At 42.4% G+C, this 20,783-nt stretch overlaps 1 protein-coding gene and 1 non-coding gene across 2 annotated transcripts in view; one reads left to right on the plus strand and one right to left on the minus strand.

Moving 5' to 3' along the window:
• Positions 1-20,783, minus strand: part of LOC139257944 (zinc finger protein 850-like) — a gene marked incomplete at its 5' end in the record, with an annotated part of 812,458 nt that overhangs the window by 733,297 nt on the left and 58,378 nt on the right. The window lies entirely within an intron of this gene.
• Positions 13,319-13,407, plus strand: trnar-ucg (transfer RNA arginine (anticodon UCG)). Its single transcript is given in 2 exon segments — positions 13,319-13,355; positions 13,372-13,407. It is a non-coding gene; the product is annotated as a tRNA-Arg (tRNA).

The raw sequence follows: 20,783 nt of genomic DNA on the forward strand, positions 1-20,783 counted from the left end.
TTATTTTCGTGTGCAATTCATTTTGTTATTTGTAATGAATTTGGATGTCCTTGCGGGAAATATATAAATATATCTGTGCATCTATCTGTGATTTGTAAATTAAATTGTGTGCAACCTTGATAATCACATTATTTGTGTTCATATCTTTGATTTTATAAATGTACTTGTTTTATGTCTGTTTTCTTTATGAATTTATCTCTAAGTATCGCTGTGGTATAATTTATTTACGTTTATTTGCGAGGTGTTTAAAAGTAACATAGATACAAAGGTATGCACAGAAAATACATTTATAACAAATACAGATGCTCCACAATACTATTATAAATAACTTTGTTGCATTCAAATGCATAAACACTAACACAGATATACGAAATATATTTATATCCCACAGAACAAATTGCAACAGAGACACCAAAATATATTTAGTGTTATCACTAATCAAAGAATATTTTACTCTCTACGGTCCTCAGCTATTTCTGGTGTGCCTGTGTTTCCTGTGCTTGTGCTCGGTGTAAGGGAAGGTTTGGGCGAGCCGTGGTATATCGTTTCCCAAGGATGGGCTGAAATGTGGTGTCTGAGGCCACGGTCACTGCTATCGTTGATATTTAATAATCATCTGGACTTGTGTATAAAGGCATAATTACAACATCTACACAAATCCACTGCCAAATTAGTTCAATCCCTCACCCGCCCCAGTAGTTAACCTTCCCGCGAGCTCTATTGATGTACAACCCGACGTACTGTAACAGGTCACTCCTGCGCCAGAACTGGTCCCAATGCCCCCGGATTCTGGAGCACAACCTCGTGCACCGTTTATCCAGACACACGTTGCCATTTCTAAATTCAATTGCGCGGTGCACTGGAAATAATCCATAGAATACCTTTGTGGTCCTGCTCATTAATTTCCTCTATTGCACTTGAAACTCTGACTAAAGGAACTCATCCCCTTCTTTCCTTCTGTCAATGGTTAGCACATAGATCACGGCTGCTCCCCTTCACCTCTCAGAATGTTCTGCACCGACTCAGTGATGGTCATTACCTGGCAGCAGGGAGGATGCACACCACGCATGACCCACGTTTGCCGTTACAGAAAGGTACTGACTGTTGAATCCCCAATGCCGTCAACTTATGTTACTTTTTAGATTCAAAAGCAAAGTACTGCGAAGTCTGTAAATCTGAAATGAAATCAGAAAATGTAGGATATACTCATCCCAGTCAGGCAGCATCTCTCGAAAAAAAATTCTGATGACGGGTTTGTGATTAAATGTCATTGACGTGAAGCTTCAACAATGCAATCCAGACACTGTCCGATATTGTAATCCTAAAGCGCCAGTTTGTGGGTATTGAAACCAATCCAGATACCACGCATGAATCTAGGAGCTAAATTGTTGTTGTTGTTCTTGTCAAGTCGCAACAGCAGAGGACTGCAATAAAATGTCCAAGTCTTTAAGATAAATCATATGTTTTACAGTTAATAAAACGAGCCAGTTGGAAAAGACATTCAATCTACAAAATGATTAACTTGTGCCGTTTAATTTCCGCCATGGGAGCCGGGGATAAATACAGCTTTGGCTGTTTTTTAAATTGCAGTTCACTGCTGTTGCCACTAGTTTACTTTGAACAGTCTCCATTTGAACATTCTCACAGAGGCTGTCTGACTGGTTCACGAATCCCGATATCAATTTTTACTCACCCCTGTGACCACCACCTAGTGTTTAGGATGCAGCGCTCTATTCTCGTCGACACAGTTTCGATGCCCGTTCCGGGATTTATTAAATTAAAATGAAGCTTATTAAATTAATATCATAACACTCTGTGAAAGATTAATAATTATTGCAATCGCCATTCACAACATGTCATCTTCTGTTTCAGACTGAGGGAAATGCATGGCAACAGAGAGCCTGTCAAACTTGAATCTGATTTTGTGCTTTGCGTGTGATGAAATTTCAGCCGTTCTCATCTCACAGAGTGTATTTTAAGTCACTGGTTAATAAATGTTCATTGATTATTACAGCAAGAATCTGCTGCAGCCATTTTAAAATTTAGCAGGAGCGGCCGAATGTCGCTTAATTTTCACAGTTGGAAGTAACTAAACCCTTGAGCTTCATCTGGGGCAAGTTCCAAATAATGGGCCAACAATTACGGTCTCTAAGGGAACGTACGATCTCAGCATGCACCTGTTCTCAGAGCACGATGCGCATTGGCCGAAAGCAGGCACTTGAACAGTCAAAATGGCTTTTCATCTATCCAACGCATCCCCGAGAGAAGAGTCTTTGCGGTCGGAGATTTGCGCTATTTTTCCAACTCTTGCCCAGAATATCTCCTTCAAAATCTTATGCCTGGTAAAGGTGACAGAGGGATAGACAGGCAGGGGGAGACCGTTGTGTGAATGTCACAGAGACAGACAGACAGACAAGGGTTTGTAATGCAGAGGAGACAGTCCGGAGAGACAGAAAGCGAGACAGACAGATTGTGACAGAGAGAGAGAACGACAGCCTAGGGGGAGGGGAGACAGAATGTGTTAATTATGGTGGGGGATGTAAAGACCGTCAATACTGACGGGAGGGGGCGGCAAGTCGACCGACGGGGTGAGAAGCGGGTGGAGACAAACTGCGGGGGGGGGGGGCGGAGATAAGATGGCTAACAAAGAGAGAGATAGACGTGGAAGGCAGAAGGGAGGAGGCAGAAGGGGGAGAATGATAGAAGGGCGGGAATGCGTGACAGATATGAGAGGCAGACGGGGAAGACTGACGGAAGGCAGACAGAGAGCGACAGACAGGGGCAGACGAGGGTGAATGTTGGAAGGGAGACAGTAAGTGACAGACAGGGTCGGCAGACGGGAGCTAGCCAGAAAGATAGCAAACTGGGCTGATATAGAGATAAAGAGAGACAGCCGGATGGTGGGGTGAGGCACTGAGAATGAGAGAGAGCGGTTGAGACAGAGGTTTAAGAGACAGAAAAATAGAGAGTTGGCTGAAACAATCGGGGTAGACAAGGGGAGACGACGAGAGATACAGATATGGGGAGAAAGCACCGGCAGACAGGTGAGGAGACAGAGACAGAGAGAGAGGCATACAGGAGAGACAGGACCAGAAAGACCTACGAGGAAGGAGAATGAGAGAGACATATGGGGATCAGAGCGAGAGACAGACACGGGTAGGAGAGTGGGAAAATAAACTGATGGAGACAGGCGGTAGAAAAAGACAGATGTCAAGACAGAGAGAGGCAGGTGGGGAGAAAGAAGGAGGAGGCAGACCAGTAATACACCGAGAGAGAGAGAGAGAGAAATCGTACGGTAGCAGAGTGGGAATTTTACTGAACTCCTAATCCAGAGGCCTGGTCCAAATTTTCCAAGATAAAACTTGAGATCCTGCAAAGGCAGCTGAGGAATTTAAATTAGTTAATTGCATCAATCTGAATTTAAAGAGCTAGTATAAGAAATGACCATGATAATACTGGAGTGTCGTAACAATCCATCTGGTTCACTAATAGCCTTTAGGGGATGAAGGGGAGAGTGATACAGCAGACGGAAACGGGCAAGGCAAAAATAGAACAGACGAACCAGACAGACACAGCAAAGTTCGGGAGAGAGACAGCCAGACAGGGGAGACAGAGAGGGTGACAAACGGTGGAGTTAAACAGGAGGGAGACAGGGATGTCGCAACAGAGGCAGGCAGTAAGATAAATAGGTTGACAGACTGTGGGGCCAGAGGTACGAGGACTGCAAGGGACAGACTGGAGAGACAGACGGGAGAGGGGTGGAGGGGGAGAGACTAATGGGCACAGACGGGGAGACGGAAATAGAGATAACAGCAGAGGAAAGAAAAAGACAGTGGGAGTCAGAGGGAGAGACAGGTGGGAGGGACACAAAGAAAGACAGACGGGGGTTACACACGTGGCGAGAAAGCCGACGGAGTGATAGATAGGACGAGAGAGTGTTGGAAACAGATGGCGAGACAGAAAGAAAGACAGACGTGAGGAGACAGAGAAAGAAAAATAAACGGGTAGACTCTTTCCAATCTCGCTCGCTCGTCCAATTTTAGTGAATAACAATGTAACTGGCACTGCAAATAGTATCGTGGAACATAAAGTTGCAAAGAGACGTTTATTAAGTGTTTGCGAAAAAAACTGTGCAGTTATAGCTCCCTGTAGCGAAGGGTAAATTCTTCCACATTGAACCTAAGAACGATGGATCAGAGTATATTATACTTAGACACTGTGCCTGACAATGATATTTAGGGCTGCAAGTACTGTAATCTCTCCTAATCCTCCGGCTTTTGCTGGTCATAATTCACCTGTCTTTTGAACACCAAATGCCCCTGGATCTGAAACTCCTAATTTCGTGTAGCCGGTGTCTGAATTCCCCATGTTTCAGAAGCTCATTATCCCTCTGTTTCATGAGCTCCTTATCCCTCTGTTTTCGGAGCTCGTTATCCCTCTGTTTCAGAAGCTCCTAATTCCCCTGTTTCAGGAGCTCGTTATCCCTCTGTTTCAGGAGCTCCTTATCCCTTTGTATCAGGAGCTCCTAATTCCATGTTTCGAGCTCCTTATTCCCCTATTTCTGGAGCTCCTAATTATCCATTTTCTTGGACTCCTCATTGCTCTGATTCAGCTGCTTCGAGTTCCCCAGTTTCAGGAGCTCCTCATTTCCCTGTGTCAGGAACTCTAGATTATCCTCTTTCTGGCGCTCCAATTCCACTGTTTCTGCAGCTGCTCGTTCTACTGTTTCATTAGCTTCTTTGTCCCCTGTTCTGGAGTAACTAATGTCCCTGTCGTTGGAGCTCATATTTCCCCTGTATCAAGTGACCCTAATTCATCTCTTTCTTTAACTTCTATCTCTCCTTTTCTGCTGCTCCTAATTCCCCTGCTTTAAAAGGTAAAGTGCTGGAGCTCTTAATTTTCCTCTTCCTAATTACCTTATTTCTAGAGCTCCTCCTTTCCCTGATTATGATGCCCTCTCCTAACTCCCCAGTATTTAGAGCTAAGAACTGGAGCGGTCTATCAATTTCTCTGTTTGTGGAGCTCTCTACGAATTTTCAGGTTTCTGTAATGATCTCCTAATTCGCCTGTTTCTGGTGGCCCTTCATAATTCCCTCATATCCGGAGGTACTGATTCCCCTGTTTCTGTTGATCCTCATTCTCCGTGTTTCTGGAGATTCTAATTCAACTGTTTCTTCATTTTATTTCCTCTCATTTTAGGGCACTCTCATTCCACTGTTTCTGGAGATCAAGCAATGCTGATGTTTCTGGAGATCCTAATTCCCTTGTTTCTGGAGCTTCAAATTTCCCTGTTTGCAGAGCTCCTACTTCCCCTGTTTCTGCTGCCCTATCCCAATTCATAATTTTTATGAATGTCCTAACTCCGCTGTTCCAGCAGCTCCGACTTCTGCTGTATCTGGTGCATTTAATTCCAAGTGTGTACAGTCACTCACCTGAGGTAATGGAAAGCCGTTTGCTTTAAGAAGCGGATGGCACATTTACAACATTGTCGATCTGGTTGCATTGGCAGGACAAGCGGTGAAGTGGACATTCTTGCAGGATATTTCTGCTTGGATGCAAAAAGCAGGAAATTGAATGCCTAACGTTGCTGCAAACGGGAGACGAGGTGGCCCAGAGTTTAAGGCGAATAACTGCTAATACATTGTGCTCTGCATGCTAAGGTCCGAATCCCAGACTCGTACTTATTGTGTTAAACGTAGGAACCCTATGTTGTTTTGTCAATCACATAAACCTCATGGCCAAATTTGCATTTTACTGTCAAGGATGCTGCACTTTGGTCATGTCATGTCTCAAATTAATATAGGGCCTGTAATTCCGGCCTGACTGGGTCTGTACGGATAATGTATGCAACCAGCACGGACTCACAAAAGCCCTTCCTTGGTGAGCGAGGCGCATGCACTGAAAATCAGGTTTTCCAATGTCAAATTCTTGCTTGATAGATCGAACGGTCTTCAGGAGAAGGATATTCCATGGGTGAGTAGGCGCTATTTGCCATCTATTGCTCAGCGAATGTCCTTAAATTTCTTGCATCTGGGAAAAGCTGGCGCATAGCCTACTTTTATCAGCATAAGAGTTTTAAAACATGTAATAAAATATAAAAACATCTACAAATAAAATGTAATAACATTTTTATGTTTAAAAAATCGGTTCACTAAGGAAGGTTTGTTTTAAACCCTAAATAACAAACTTTTTTTAAAATCCGAAAAATATATTTTTTTCTAACACATTTGTTCACTTTAATTTAAATTAATACGTGAGGTGTTTTTTTTTACTTTTTATGTGTGTTTGGGTGATGGGGGCGTTTTCATTCATAATACTGAGAACCCCTATTGAAGGAGATGCTATTATTACGAATTATAATACTGTACCTTCATTCGCTGTCCAGAGCCACGAGAATCCAGCTTCTCCCTTCGCAGTTCCAAGACGTGAATGCGCTGCGAAGGGCGGGGAGAGAATGCCTCAGATGCGGAGGGTGCAAGAGCAAAAGGTAGTTGTGGAACGTTATCACTATTTTCAGCTGAGCGCCTGGGGGAAGCCGAGCACAATGACTTCAGGCCCAATATATTCAACAAAGGTAAAATTTACGTTCTTATGTTCTTATTCGCAGGATTATGGAGATTGGGACTAATTTGATCGCTCTCTCAGAGACACAGCACAATCAATTTGGGCCGAATAGCTTTCTTCACTGCCGTCAAAATATGCCGTTTTAATATAGAATGGGTTACGCACTTTACTGTCGGCTGCTCCTTGGTCTAGGGGTATGATTCTCTCTTTGGGATTTTCACAGTGGAAAGGCGAGAGGTCCCGGATCATTTTGTGTCTGTCTAAATGGATTTGCTGTCAATCCAGGATCAATCTGTGTCTGTTTTCAAAGGGATTTGCTCTCAGACCCGGGTCATTCTGGGCCGGTTTAAAATTAAAGAACTCGCAGTCCAAGAATATTCTTTATCTGCTTCAGGGGTATTTGCTTTCATACCCAGTCAAGGGTCATTCTGCAACTGTATAAAAGGGATGTGCTTGCAGTCCCGGATCATTCTGTGTCTGTTTAAACGAGATGGTTGTCAGTTCCGGTGCATAATCTTTCCCTTTAAGTCGGATTTTCACATAGTCCCGGATCACCATGTATATTTTGAAAAGGAGTGTGATTTCAGCTGTGATGACCGAATTAAGCTGTCGTGTTCCAAGTTCCAAGCCCAGCTAAATTGCGCACCCAGATAGCAGCGTTTCTGTTCATTTACTTGAAATATGCTCAGCTTTTCCAAAACCCATTCCTTGATATAGCTGTTGCCCCTAATTTGCTCCGAATATAAACAACAACAATGTTTTTCTTCATTGCAGCAGCTGCGTGGCGTAATGGATAAGGCGTCTGATTTTGACTACAACCGCGACGTTATCAACATTTTGCAAGTTCGATTCTTGCTGCTGGAATTTAACTCGCTACGCGAAATGTTATATTCTTTGTTGTCATTCTGCCACAAAACCAGCCATCTAGTACAGTCACTGACCTGAAGGAAATGAAGGCTGTTTGCTTCAAGAAGCTAATGGCACATTTTCACTGTCGATCTGGTTGCACGGGCAGAACAAGCGGTGAAGTTGATTTGTTCAACATTATTTGTGTTTGGATGCAAAAACCAGCAGATTCAATTGCTGACGTAGCTAGCAATAGGAGAAGAGGTGGCCGAGAACTTCAGGTGATGATCTGCTAATCCAGTATGCTGTGCATGCGTGAGTTCGAATTCCATCCTCGTCGTTATGAGGTTAAGCAAATGAACCCTTCGGTTATTTATTTAATCTCATGGCCAAATTCAACATTTAGTGACAAGGATGCTGCACTTTGGTCATGTAATGTTTCAAATTAATAATATATTGATCAAAGGGAAAACATTAGCAGGGCTATGATCATGGGGTCTAATTAGATGGTCTCTGAGAGAGAGTACATGCAGGATGGACCGACTAGTGAACTAACGTCAGAGTGTGAGTCCTAAGCTTGTCGCTGTCGGCGGCTCGTTGGTCCAGGGTAATGATTCTCGCTTCGAGATTTTCTTAATAGAAATGTAAGAGGTCCAGATTTCAAATCCCGAACGACCTCCGCTATCTTTTAAACAAAGATCCGCTTCTCACAGCCGCTCGACTTGTGAGAAAAATTTAAATTTTAAATGAAAACGTGTAATTTCGCGCAGCTGTTCCCATGGCGTCCAAATCGCAGAGTTTCACAGAAACAAGGTGACATTTACTAATTGAGTAAAATTAAAATATCTCAGATATACTCGGCTCTGTTTCTCATTGGACAAGCTAAACCTGTGTTTAATTCCGACCAATACTTGATCAGTATATCTTCGTTTCTGCACGCACGAACTTACCTCCATTGGGATAAGCACACATTCAGCGTCAATCTTAACTTCATCGTGAAACATACTCTGCCCTGAATATGAGTGCGTCCTGTTTCTCTAGCGCTGAAAAGTCGTGAGAAGGTGACTTTTGAAATAATCCCTTGGCTGCCGAATTGAAACCGGAAAAGAAATCAATCCGGGAGGCCAAGCTGCCTGGTCTGATTAAAAGGTCCTATATTTCAGGCATGTTATAGTCTTCTGGCCTCAACATTCGGTTCAGCGTATCGGATCATAAGCAGCACTCCCATTGTCTGGGAATGGCGTTGACACCTATATTTTAGACATTTTATAGGCTTCTGGCCTCAGCATTAGCTTGAACATATGGGATTATAAGGACCGCTCCCATTGTCAGATAATGGTTCTGCTGTTCCCAATAACACCCTTCCTGGACGATCCATTGTTACTTTATTCCCCGATCACCACCCACTTCGCCGTTTCCACGTTGTGCCATTTATTATTTTCTCACTGCTGCGTTCCACTGTTTCACAGCCATTCCCTTTTGTCCTTTCACGCTGCCTATATTTTCCAGGGGCTGATTTTGTTGAAAAAATCAGGAATCTTTAAATTTTCCCTAAAACATCTGAAAGATTGTCCGATTGAACGTGAAAACGTGAAAATTTACTTTTTGTCGGGTTGGTTTTACTTCCCTCCCTCCTTCCTGCCTGTCTATCAACTGTGGCTTCAATAACCTTCACAGACCCGCGTGGTCCTCAGCCCCACGTTTATTCACACACAGCACAATTGCCTTCAAGAATGACAGAAATCACACCTTTTTCTTTCAAAACGGAACTGCTGTAAGTCAAGGGTCATTCTGCATCTGTACAAGACGGGTGTGCTTGCAGTCCCGGATCATTTGGTGTCTGTTTAAACGGGATGGTTGTCAGTTCCGGTTCATAATTTGATCCTTTAAGACGTATTTTATCATAATGCAGGATCATCCTGTATAGTTTTAAAAATAATGTGATTTCAGCTGCGATGGCCGAATTGTAAAACTGTTGTGTTCCAAGCTACTTTGACGTTGCCTGTGCTCGTGCGCGTCAATATCGCAGCGCATCTATTCATTACTCGAAATATGCTCATGTTTTTCGAAATCCTCTCCTTGATATAACCCTTGTCCCAAATTTACTCTCAATATAAATAAATAACAAATGTTGCGCCAACGGCAGCGGCCGCTTTCCCGAATGGATTAGGCGTCTGACTTCGGTTATAACCGCGATGCTATCAGAAGATTACAGGTTCGAGTCTTGCCACGGTCAACTTACTCGCCGTGTGAAATTTTATATTTTTTATTTTGATTCTGCCTCAAAACTAACCATCTCGTACATTCACTCACCTGAAGTAAAGGAAGGCTGTTTGCTTTAAGAAGCTAATGGCACATTTTCATCACTGCCGATCTGGTTGCATGGGCAGAACAGGCGGTGAAGTAGACTTTCTTGCACATTATTTCTGTTTGGATGCAAAAAGGAGTGGATAGATGTCTGACGTTGCTGTAAATAGGAGACGAGGTGGCCGAGAGGTTCAGGCGATGGACTGCTAATCCAGTGTGCTCCCAATCTCGACATTATTGTTTTAAACATTTGACCCCTCTCGTTTTTATGTCAATACATTTAACCTCATTGCCAAATTCAGCTTTTACTGACAAGGATGCAGCTCTTTGGTAATGTAATTTCTCAAATTAATAATATATTCATCAAAGGGAAAACATTAGCAGGACTGTGGAGAGGGGGACTCATCAGACAGGTCTCTGAGAGTCGTCAGCACAGGCACGATGGGACGAGTAGTAAACTACCGTCAGAATCTGAGAGCTACGCTCTTCCTTGTCGGCGGCTCGTTGGTGTAGGGGCATGATTCTCGCTTCGGAATTTTCATAATTGGAAATGGGAGAGGTACCCGGTTCAAATCCAGGACGAGCCCTGCCGACTTTTAGTCAAAGAAACGCTTCTGAGCCGGTCGACATATGCGAAAACAGACATATTTCAAAATAAAACGTGTGATTTCGTTCCCTTGTTCCCACATCGTCCAAATCCTGGAGTTTCCCAGGAGCAAAGTGAAACTCACCTAACTGAGTAAAATTAAAGTATCTAAGATGTACCCGGCTCTGTGTCTCTTTGGACAACCTAAACCCTTCTTTGGTTCCGACCAATCCTTGATCAATATATCTTAATTTCTGTTTGCATGAGCTCACCTCCATTGGGAAAAGCATACATTCGGCGTCAATCTCCACTTCAACGTGAAACATACTCTGCCCTGAGGGCGTCCTGTTTATCTCGCGCCGAAAAGATGTGAGAAGCTGGCTTTTAAATTAGTACCTTGGCTGCAGAATTCAAACCGAACAGGAAATCAATCCGGGGTGGCCAAGCTGCCTGGTCTGATTCAAAGGCGTTCACACCCCATATTTCAGGCATGTTATAGTCTTCTGCCCTCGACATTAGGTTCAGCGTATCGGATCATAAGCAGCACTGGTAATGGTTCTGCTGTTCCCACTAACACCTCCTCTGGACCATCCTTTGTTACTTTATTGCCCGCTTACCACCCACTAAGCCTTTTTCGCATTGTGCCATTTATTATTCAATCACTCCTACGCTCCACTGTATCACAGACATTCCCTTTTGTCCTTCCTCGCTGCCTATTTTTTTCCAGGTGCTTTTTTTGTTGAAAAAATCTGTAAACTTTACATTTTTCCTAAAATATCGGAATGATCATCTTACTGAACGTGAACCCGGGCTCCTCATCCACAGAATCTGCACGACCTGCTGAGTTTTACAGAACACTCTGTTTTTGTTCATTCTGTTTCCGCATCCCTTTTAAGGTGATGTGCTGATGGTCGGGGCCATTTACTGTCTCTCTAAAATGGTGTGCGATCAGTCCCGGTTCGTTCTGTGTATGTTTAAAAGGGATGTGCTGTCTGTCCCGGATTTCAAATTTCAAATTCCAAAAACTGCCTTTGGAGGGTGCACGAATTGTAGTTTGTTTGTGTGTTTGTGCAAGCGAAAGAGTGCGTGCAAACGTGCTGCGCGATCTTACTGTGCATTTCATATCATGTGAGAAAAAAGGCATTATTTGCAACTTGAAGCCACACTGATTTGATTGAAGACCCATTCGAGGACTGCCTGACAGGAGAAGAATCTGCTGTGAGATTTTGCTATTCCACATCTGAAAGAAGTCATTTTACCAACTTTGCCTTTTCGCATTGTGCCATTTATTATTCATTCACTCCCACGCTCCACTGTATGACAGACATTCCCTTTTGTCCTTCCTCGCTGCCTATTTTTTTCCAGGCGCTATCTTTGTTGAAAAAATCAGTGAACTTTACATATTTCCTAAAATATCGGAATGATTATCTTACTGAACGTGAACCCGGGATCTTCATCCACAGAATTTGCACGACCTTCTGAATTTTACAGAATTCTCCGTTTTTGTTCATTCTGTTTCTGTATCCCTTTTAAGGTGATTTGCTGATGGCCGGGGTCATTCTCTGTCTCTCTAAAATGGTGTGCGATCAGTCTCGGTTCGTTCTGTGTCTTGTTTAAAAGGGATGTGCTGTCTGTCCCGGATTTCAAATTTCAAATTTCAAAAACTGTCTTTGGAGGGTGCCGTAATTTTATTTTGTTTGTGTGTTTGTGTCAGCGAGAGATTGCGTGCAAACGTGCTGCGCGATCTTACGATGCATTTCATGTCACGTGAGATAAAAGTCATCACATGCAACTTGGAGCCATACTGATTTGATTGAACATGCATTCGAGGACTGCCTGACAGGAGAAGAATCTGCTGTGCGATTTTGTTATTCCACATCGGAAAGAAGGCAAATGACATAAGTTAGAAACATAGCGATTTTAGCGAGAGCTTGCGTATGGGCTGTGTGGCATGGTTACCTCCGTCCCCCTTATTTTCAAATACAAATCAAATCAAGACAAGACAAGACATGACTGACTGACTGACTTTGTTTATATATATATATATATATCTATATAAATATTTATATATATGCATATTTATATACATTCCCTACTTTTTAACTTTCACAATAAATGTACGTTCTGCCTGCACTGGGTTCTATTACATTTGACGTCTTTCACAGCACATGCAGCTGCTGTCAGATCTAGCAGAAAGGCACTCGCGATTTTAAAAGATCACCTTTGTTGCCGACACCTTCCATCGTGGCTTGTCTTCCACCATGGGATTACTGTGTTTGGGTATTTACTGACTGCACCACCTGATTTCCAGTGGATTTCATCCAGTCACACAGATTTCGTCCAATCAAAAATATATAGATTAATAAACAAATATTTATTTATTTAAATCAAATCAAATTCAATTTTTTGCAATAAAATTGTATAATTATTTATTTTCTTATTATGATAAATATATAGATATTTTACATTTTAATTTTTTCCGGGTTGTTTTTACATTCCTCCCGCCTTCCTGCCTGTCTATCACCTGTGGCTTCAACAACCGTCCCAGCCCCGAATGGTCTTGTGCCCCACACTCACTCCCGCACAGCACAATTGCCTTCAAGAATGACAGAAATCCCAATTTATTCTTTTAAAAGGGAACTGTGTCAGTCAAGGGTCATTCTACATTTTTGTAATAGGGATGTGCTTGCTGTTCAGGATCATTCGGTGTCTGCTTAAACGGGATGGTTGACAGTTCCGGTTCATAATTTGCCCCATTATGAAGTATTTTCTCATAATCCGGATCATTCTGTATAGTTTTAAAAGGAGTGTGATTTCAGCTACGATGACCGAATTGTTAAACTGTTGTGCTTCAAGCTACATTGATGTTACCTGTGCCTGTGCGCATTCATATCGCAGCGCATCTCTGCATTACTCGAAATATGCTCATGTTTTACGACATCCATTCCTTGAAATAACCTTTATCCCAAATTTGCTCTCAATATAAAAAAACAACAATTTTGAACCATTGGCAGCGGCAGCGTGGCCGAATGGGCAAGGCGTCTGACTTCGATTGTAACCACGATGTTATCAGAAGATGACAGGTTCGATTCCTACCGCTGTCAACTAGCTCGCTGTGGTAAATTTTATATTCTTTCTTTTGATTCTGCCTCAAAATCAACCATATCGGACAGTCACTCACCTGATGTAAAGGAAGGCTGTTGCTTTAAGAAGCTAATGGCACATTTCCGTCACTGTCGATCTGGTTGCACGGGCAGAACCGGCGGTGAAGAAGACTTCCTTGCACATTATTTATTTTTGGATGCAAAAAGTAGGGGATGGATGTCTGACGTTGCTGTAAATAGGAGTCGAGGTGTCCGAAAGGTTCAGGCGATGACTGCTGATCCAGTGTGCTGCCACCCTCGTCGTTATTGTGTTAAAAATTTGATCCCTCTGTTTATTTTGTCAATCACATTTAACCTCATTGCCAAATTCACCTTTTACTGTCAAGGATGCAGCTCTTTGGTCATGTAATGTCTCAAATTAATAATATATTCATCAAAGGAAAAACATTAGCAGGACTATGGAGAGGGGGACTCATCAGACAGGTCTCTGAGAGTCAGCACAGGCACGATGAGCCGTATAGTAAATTATCGTAAGAATCTGAGAGCTACGCTCTTCGTTGTCGGCGGCTCGTGGGTCCAGGGGTCTGATTTTCGCTTTGGGATATTCAAAATTGAAATGTGAGATGCCCCAGGTTCAAATGCCAGACGAGCTCTGCCAACTTTTAGTCAAAGAACCAGTTCTAATACGGTCGACAGGTGAGAAAACGGAAATATTTCAAATTAAAACGTGTGATTTCGCTCCGTTGTTCCCACAGCGTCATGATCCTTGAGTTTCCCTGGAGCAAACTGAAACTCAATGAACTGAGCAAAGTTAAAGTATCTCAGATGTACTCGGCTCTTTGTCTCATTGGACAACCTAAACCCGTGTTTTGTTCCGGCCAATACTTGATCAGTATATCTTCATTTCTGCATGCATGAGCTCACCTCCATTGGGATAAGCAGACATTCGGCGTCAATCTCCACTTCAACGTGAAACATACTCTGCCCTGAATATGAGTGCGTCCAGTTTCTCTAGTGCCGAAAAGATGTGAGAATCTGTCTTTTGAATTAGTCCCTTGGCTGCCGAATTAAAACCGTACAGGAAATCAATCAGGGTTGGCCAAGCTGCCTGGTCTGATTAAAAGGCGTTCACACCCTATATTTCAGGCATGTTATAGGCTTCTGGCCTCAACATTAGGTTCAGCGTATCGGATCATAAGCACCGCTCCCATTGTCTGGTAATGGTTCTGCTGTTCTCACTAACATCTCTCTATACCATTCTTTGTTACTTTGTTGCCTGCTTACCGCCTACTTTTCCTTTTCGCATTATGCCATTTATTATTCAATCACTCCTACGCTCCACTGTATCACAAACATTCCTTTTTGTCCTTCCTCGCTGCATATTTTTTTGCAGGCGCTATTTTTGTTGAAAAAATCAGTAAATTTTACATTTTTCCCAAAATATCGGAATGATCATCTGACTGAACCTGAACCCGGGATCTTCATCCACAGAATCTGCACGAACTGGTGAGTTTTACAGAATTCTCTGTTTTTATTCATTCTGTTTCCGTATCCCTTTTCAGGTGATGTGCTGATCGCCGGGCTCATTCTCTGTCTCTCTAACATGGAATGCTCTCAGTCTCGGATCATTCTGTGTCTGTTTGAAAGGGATTGTGCTGACTCTCCCGGATTTCAATTTCAAATTTCAAAAACTGCCTTTGGAGAGTTCAGGAATTTTAGTTTGTTTGTGTGTTTGTGAAAGTGAGAGAGTGCGTGCAAACGTGCTGCGCGATCTTACTGTGCATTTCATGTCATGTGAGAAAAAAGGCATTACATGCAACTTGAAGACATACTGATTTGATTGAACACGTATTCCAGAACTGCCTGACAGGAGAAGAAACTGCTGTGGGATTTTGCTATTCCACATCTGAAAGAAGGCAAATTACATCAGTTAGAAACATCGCGATTTTAGCGAGAGCTTGCGTATGGGCTGTATGACATGATGAACTCCATCCCCCTTATTTTCAAATACAAAACAAGACAAGACATGACTGACTGACTGACTTTGTTTATATATATATCTATAAATATATGTATATATTTATAGATATACGTATATTTATAAACATTCCCTCCTTTTTAACTTTCACAAGAAATGTACTTTTTTTGTTCTGTCTGCACTGGGCTCTATTACATTTGACCTCTTTCACAGCACACGTAGCTGCTGTCATATCCAGCAGAAATGCACTCGCGACTTTAAAATATCGACTTTGTTGCCCACATATTCCATTGGGGCTTGTCTTCCAACATGGGCTTACTGTGTTTGGGTATTTACTGACTGCACCTCCTGATTTCCAGTGGAATTCATCCAGTAAAACAGCCTGCGTTCAATCAGAAATATATAGATTATGAAACATATATTAATTTATTTAAATCAAATAAAATTTACTTTTTTGCAATAAAATTGTGAAATTATTTATTTTAATATTATGATAAATATATAGATATTTTAATTGTCTTTTTGTCTGGGTTGGTTTTACTCCCCTCCCTCCTTCCTGCCTGTCTATCACCTGTGGCATCAACAACCGTCCCAGCCCCGCGTGGTCCTGAGACCCACCCTCACTCATTCACAGCACAATTGCTTTCAAGAATGATAGAAATCCCACTTTATTCTTTTAAAAGGGAACTACCATCAGTCAAGGGTCATTCTACATCTTTGTAATAGGGATGTGCTTGCTGTTCAGGATCATTCGCTGTCTGCTTAAACGGGATGGTTGTCAGTTCCGGTTCACAATTAGCCCATTTATGACGTATTTTCTCATAATCCGGAGCATGCTGTATATTTAAAAGGAGTGTGATTTCAGCTGCGCTGACAGAATTGTTAAACTGCTGTGTTTCAAGCTACATTGACTTTGCCTGTGCCTGTGCGCATCCATATCGCAGCGCATCTATTCATTACTCGAAATATGCTCATGTTTTACTACATCCATTCCTTGCAATAACCCATATCCCAAATTTGCTCTCAATAAAAAAAAACAAATTTTGGGCCAATGGCAGCGGCTGCGTGGCCTAATGGACAAGGCGTCTGACTTCGATTGTAACTACGATGTTATCAGAAGATCACAGGTTTGAGTCCTACCGCAGTCAACTAACTAGCAACGTGAAATTTTAGATTCTTTGTTTTGATTCTGCCTCAAAATCAACCATCTCGGACAGTCACTCACCTGATGCAAAGGAAGGCTGTTTGCTTTAAGAAGCTAATGGCACATTTTCTACCCTGTCGATCTGGTTGCACGGGCAGAACAGGCGGTGAAGTAGACTTCCTTGCACATTATTTCAGTTTGAATGCAAAAAGTAGGGGATGGATGTCTGACGTTGCTGTAAATAGGAGACGAGGTGTCCGAAAGATTCAGGTGATGGACTGCTAATCCAGTGTGCTCCCACCCTCGTCGTTATTGTGTTAAAAATTTGATCCCTCTGTTTTTTTTTTGTCAATCACATTAAACCTCATTGCCAAGTTCAACTTTTACTGACAAGGATGCAGCTCTTTGGTAATGTAATGTCTCAAATTAATAATATATTCATCAAAGGGAAAACATTAGCAGGACGATGGAGAGGGGGACTCATGAGATCGGTCTCTGAGAGTCAGCAGAGGCACGATGGGCCGAATAGTAAACTACCGTCAGAATCTGAGAGCTACGCTTCTCCCAGTCGGCGGCTCGTTGGTCCAGGGCCATGATTCTTGCTTTCGGATTTTCAAAATTGAAATGCGAACGGTCCCGTGTTCCAATCCCGGACGAGCCCTGCCAACTTTAAGTCAAATAACCAGTTCTGAGCTGGTCGACATGTGAGAAAACGGACATATTTCAAATTATGAACGTGTGATTTCGCTCCGTTGTTCCCACAGCGTCCAAATCCTGGAGTTTCCCAAGAGCAAAGTGAAACTCACCGAACTGAGTAAAGTAAAAGTATCTCAGATGTACTCGGCTCTGTGTCTCATTGGACAACCTAAACCCGTGTTTGGTTCCGGCCAAAACTTGATCAGTATATCTTAATTTCTGCATGCATGAGCTCACCTCCATTGGGATAAGCATACAAAAGGTGTCAATCTCCACTTCAACGTGAAACAGTCTCTGCTCTGAATATGAGTGCGTCCAGTTTCTCCAGTGCCGAAAAGTTGTGAGAAGCTGGCTTTTGAATTAGTCACTTGGTTGCCGAATTCAAACCGTACAGGAAATCAATCCGGGGTGGCCAAACTGACTGGTCTGATTAAAAGGCGTTCACAACCTATATTTCAGGCATGTTAAAGTCTTCTGGCCTCAACATTAGGTTCAGCGTATCGGATCATAAACACCGCTCCCATTGTCTGGTAATGGTTCTGCTGTTCTCCCTAACACTGCCTCTGGACCATCCTTCGTTACTTTATTGCCCGCTTACCACCCACTTTGCCTTTTCGCATTATGCCATTTCTTATTCAATCACTCCTAAGTTCCACTGTATCACAACCATTCCCTTTTGTCCTTCCTCGCTGCCTATTTTTTTCCAGGCGCTTTTTTTGTTGAAAAAATCTGTAAATTTTACATTTTTCCTAAAATATCGGAATGATCATCAGACTGAACCTGAACCCGGGATCTTCATCCACAGAATCAGCACGAACTGGTGAGTTTTACAGAATTCTCTGTTTTTATTCATTCTGTTTCCGTATCCCTTTTCAGGTGATGTGCTGATCGCCGGGCTCATTCTCTGTCTCTCTAACATGGAATGCTATCAGTCTCGGATCATTCTGTTTCTGTTTGAAAGGGATTGTGCTGACTCTCCCGGATTTCAATTTCAAATTTCAAAAACTGCCTTTGGAGAGTTCAGGAATTTTAGTTTGTTTGTGTAAGTGAGAGAGTGCGGGCAAACGTGCTGCGCGATCTTACTGTGCATTTCATGTCATGTGAGAAAAAAGGCATTACATGCAATTTGAAGCCATACTGATTTGATTGAACACGCATTCCAGAACTGCCTGACAGGAGAAGAAACTGCTGTGGGATTTTGCTATTCCACATCTGAAAGAAGGCAAATGACATAAGTTAGAAACATCGCGATTTTAGCGAGAGATTGCGTATGGGCTTTGTGACATGATGAACTCCTTCCCCCTTATTTTCAAATACAAATCAAATCAAGACAAGACACGACATGACTGACTGACTGACTTTGTTTTTATATACATATATATATATGAATATATATTTATATATACGTATATTTATAAACATTCCCTACTTTTTAACTTTCACAATAAATATACTTTTTCTGTTCTGCCTGCACTGGGCTCTATTATATTTGACCTCTTTCGCAGCAAACGTAGCTGCTGTCATTTCCAGCAGAAATGCACTCGCGACTTTAAAATATCGACTTTGTTGCCCACATCTTCCATCGGGGCTTGTCTTCTACCATGGGCTTTCACTGTTTGAGTATTTACTGACTGCACCCCCTGATTTCCAGTGTAATTCATCCAGTCACACAGCCGTCGTTCAATCGAAAATATATAGATTATTAAACATTTATTTATTTACTTAAATCAAATAAAATTCACTTTTTTGCAATAAAATTGTGAAATTATTTATTTTCTTATTATGATAAATATATAGATATTTTAAATTGTCTTTTTGTCTGGGTTGGTTTTACTTCCCTCCCTCCTTCCTGCCTGTCTATCACCTGTGGCATCAACAACCGTCCAAGCCCCGCGTGGTCCAGAGCCCCACTCTCACTCACGCACAGCACAATTGCCTTCAGGAATGATAGAATTCCCACTTTATTCTTTTAAAAGTGAACTGCTGTCAGTCAAGGATAATTCTACATCTTTGTAATAGTGATGTGCTTGTTGTTCAGGATCATTCACTGTGTGCTTTAACGGGATGGTTGTCAGTTCCGGTTCACAATTTGCCCCTTTATGACGTATTTTCTCATAATCCGGATCATTCTGTATAGTTTTAAAAGGAGTGTGATTTCAGCTGCGATGACCGAATTGTTAAACTGTTGTGTTTCAATCAACATTGACGTTGCCTGTGCCTGTGCGCATCCATAACGCAGCGCATCTATTCATTACTCGAAATATGCTCATGTTTTACTCCATCCATTCCTTGCAATAACCCTTATCCCAAATTTGCTCTCAATATAAAAAACAACAAATTTTGAGCCAATGGCAGCGGCCGCGTGGCCGAATGGACAAGGCGTCTGACTTCGATTGTAACCACGATGTTATCAGAAGATCACAGGTTTGAGTCCTATCGCAGTCAACGAACTCGCAGCCTGAAATTTTATATTCTTTGTTTTGATTCTGCCTCAAAATCAACCATCTCGGGCAGTTAATCACCTGATGCAAAGGAAGGCTGCTTGCTTTAATAAGCTAATGGCACATTTACGTCACTGTCGATCTGGTTGCACGGGCAGAACAGGCGGTGAAGTTGACTTCCTTGCACATTATTTCTGTTTGGATGCAAAAAGTAGGCGATGGATGTCTGCCGTTGCTGTAAATTGGAGACGAGGTGTCCGAAAGGTTCAGGCGATGGATTGCTGAACCAGTGTGCTCCCACCCTCGTCGTTATTGTGTTAAAAATTTGATCCCTCTGTATTTTTTGTCAATCACTTTTAACCTCATTGCCAAATTCACCTTTTACTGACAAGGATGCAGCTATTTGGTAATGTAATGTCTCAAATTAATAATATATTCATCAAACGGAAAACATTAGCAGAACTATGGAGAGGGGGACTCATTCGATCGGTCTCTGAGAGTCAGCACAGGCACGATGGGCCAAATAGTAAACTACCGTCAGAAGCTGAGAGCTACGCATCTCGTAGTCGACGGCTCGTTGGTCTAGGGAAATGATTCTCGCTTTGGGAATTTCGGAATTGAAATGCGAGAGGTCCCGATTTCAAATCGCGGACAAGCCCTGCCAACTTTTCGTCAAAGAACCGCTTCTGAGCTGGTCGACATGTGAGAAAACGGACATATTTCAAATTATAAACGTGTGATTTCGCTCCGTGGTTCCCACAGCGTCCAAATCCTGGAGTTTCCCAGGAGCAAAGTGAAACTCACCGAACTGAGTAAAGTTAAAGTATCTCAGATGTACTCGGCTCTTTGTCTCATTGGACAACCTAAACCCGTGTTTGGTTCCGGCCAATACTTGATCAGTATATCTTCATTTATGCATGCATGAGCTCACCTCCATTGGGATAAGCATACATTCGGCGTCAATCTCCACTTCAACGTGAAACATACTCTCCCCTGAATATGAGTGCGTCCTGTTTCTCTCGCGATGAAAAGATGTGAGAAGCTGGCTTTTGAATTAGTCCCTTCGCTGCCGAATTCAAAACGATCAGGAAATCACTCCGGGGTGGCCAACCTGCCT

This window comes from Pristiophorus japonicus, unplaced genomic scaffold (genome assembly GCF_044704955.1).
Source record: "Pristiophorus japonicus isolate sPriJap1 unplaced genomic scaffold, sPriJap1.hap1 HAP1_SCAFFOLD_94, whole genome shotgun sequence".
Lineage (NCBI taxonomy): Eukaryota > Metazoa > Chordata > Chondrichthyes > Pristiophoridae > Pristiophorus > Pristiophorus japonicus.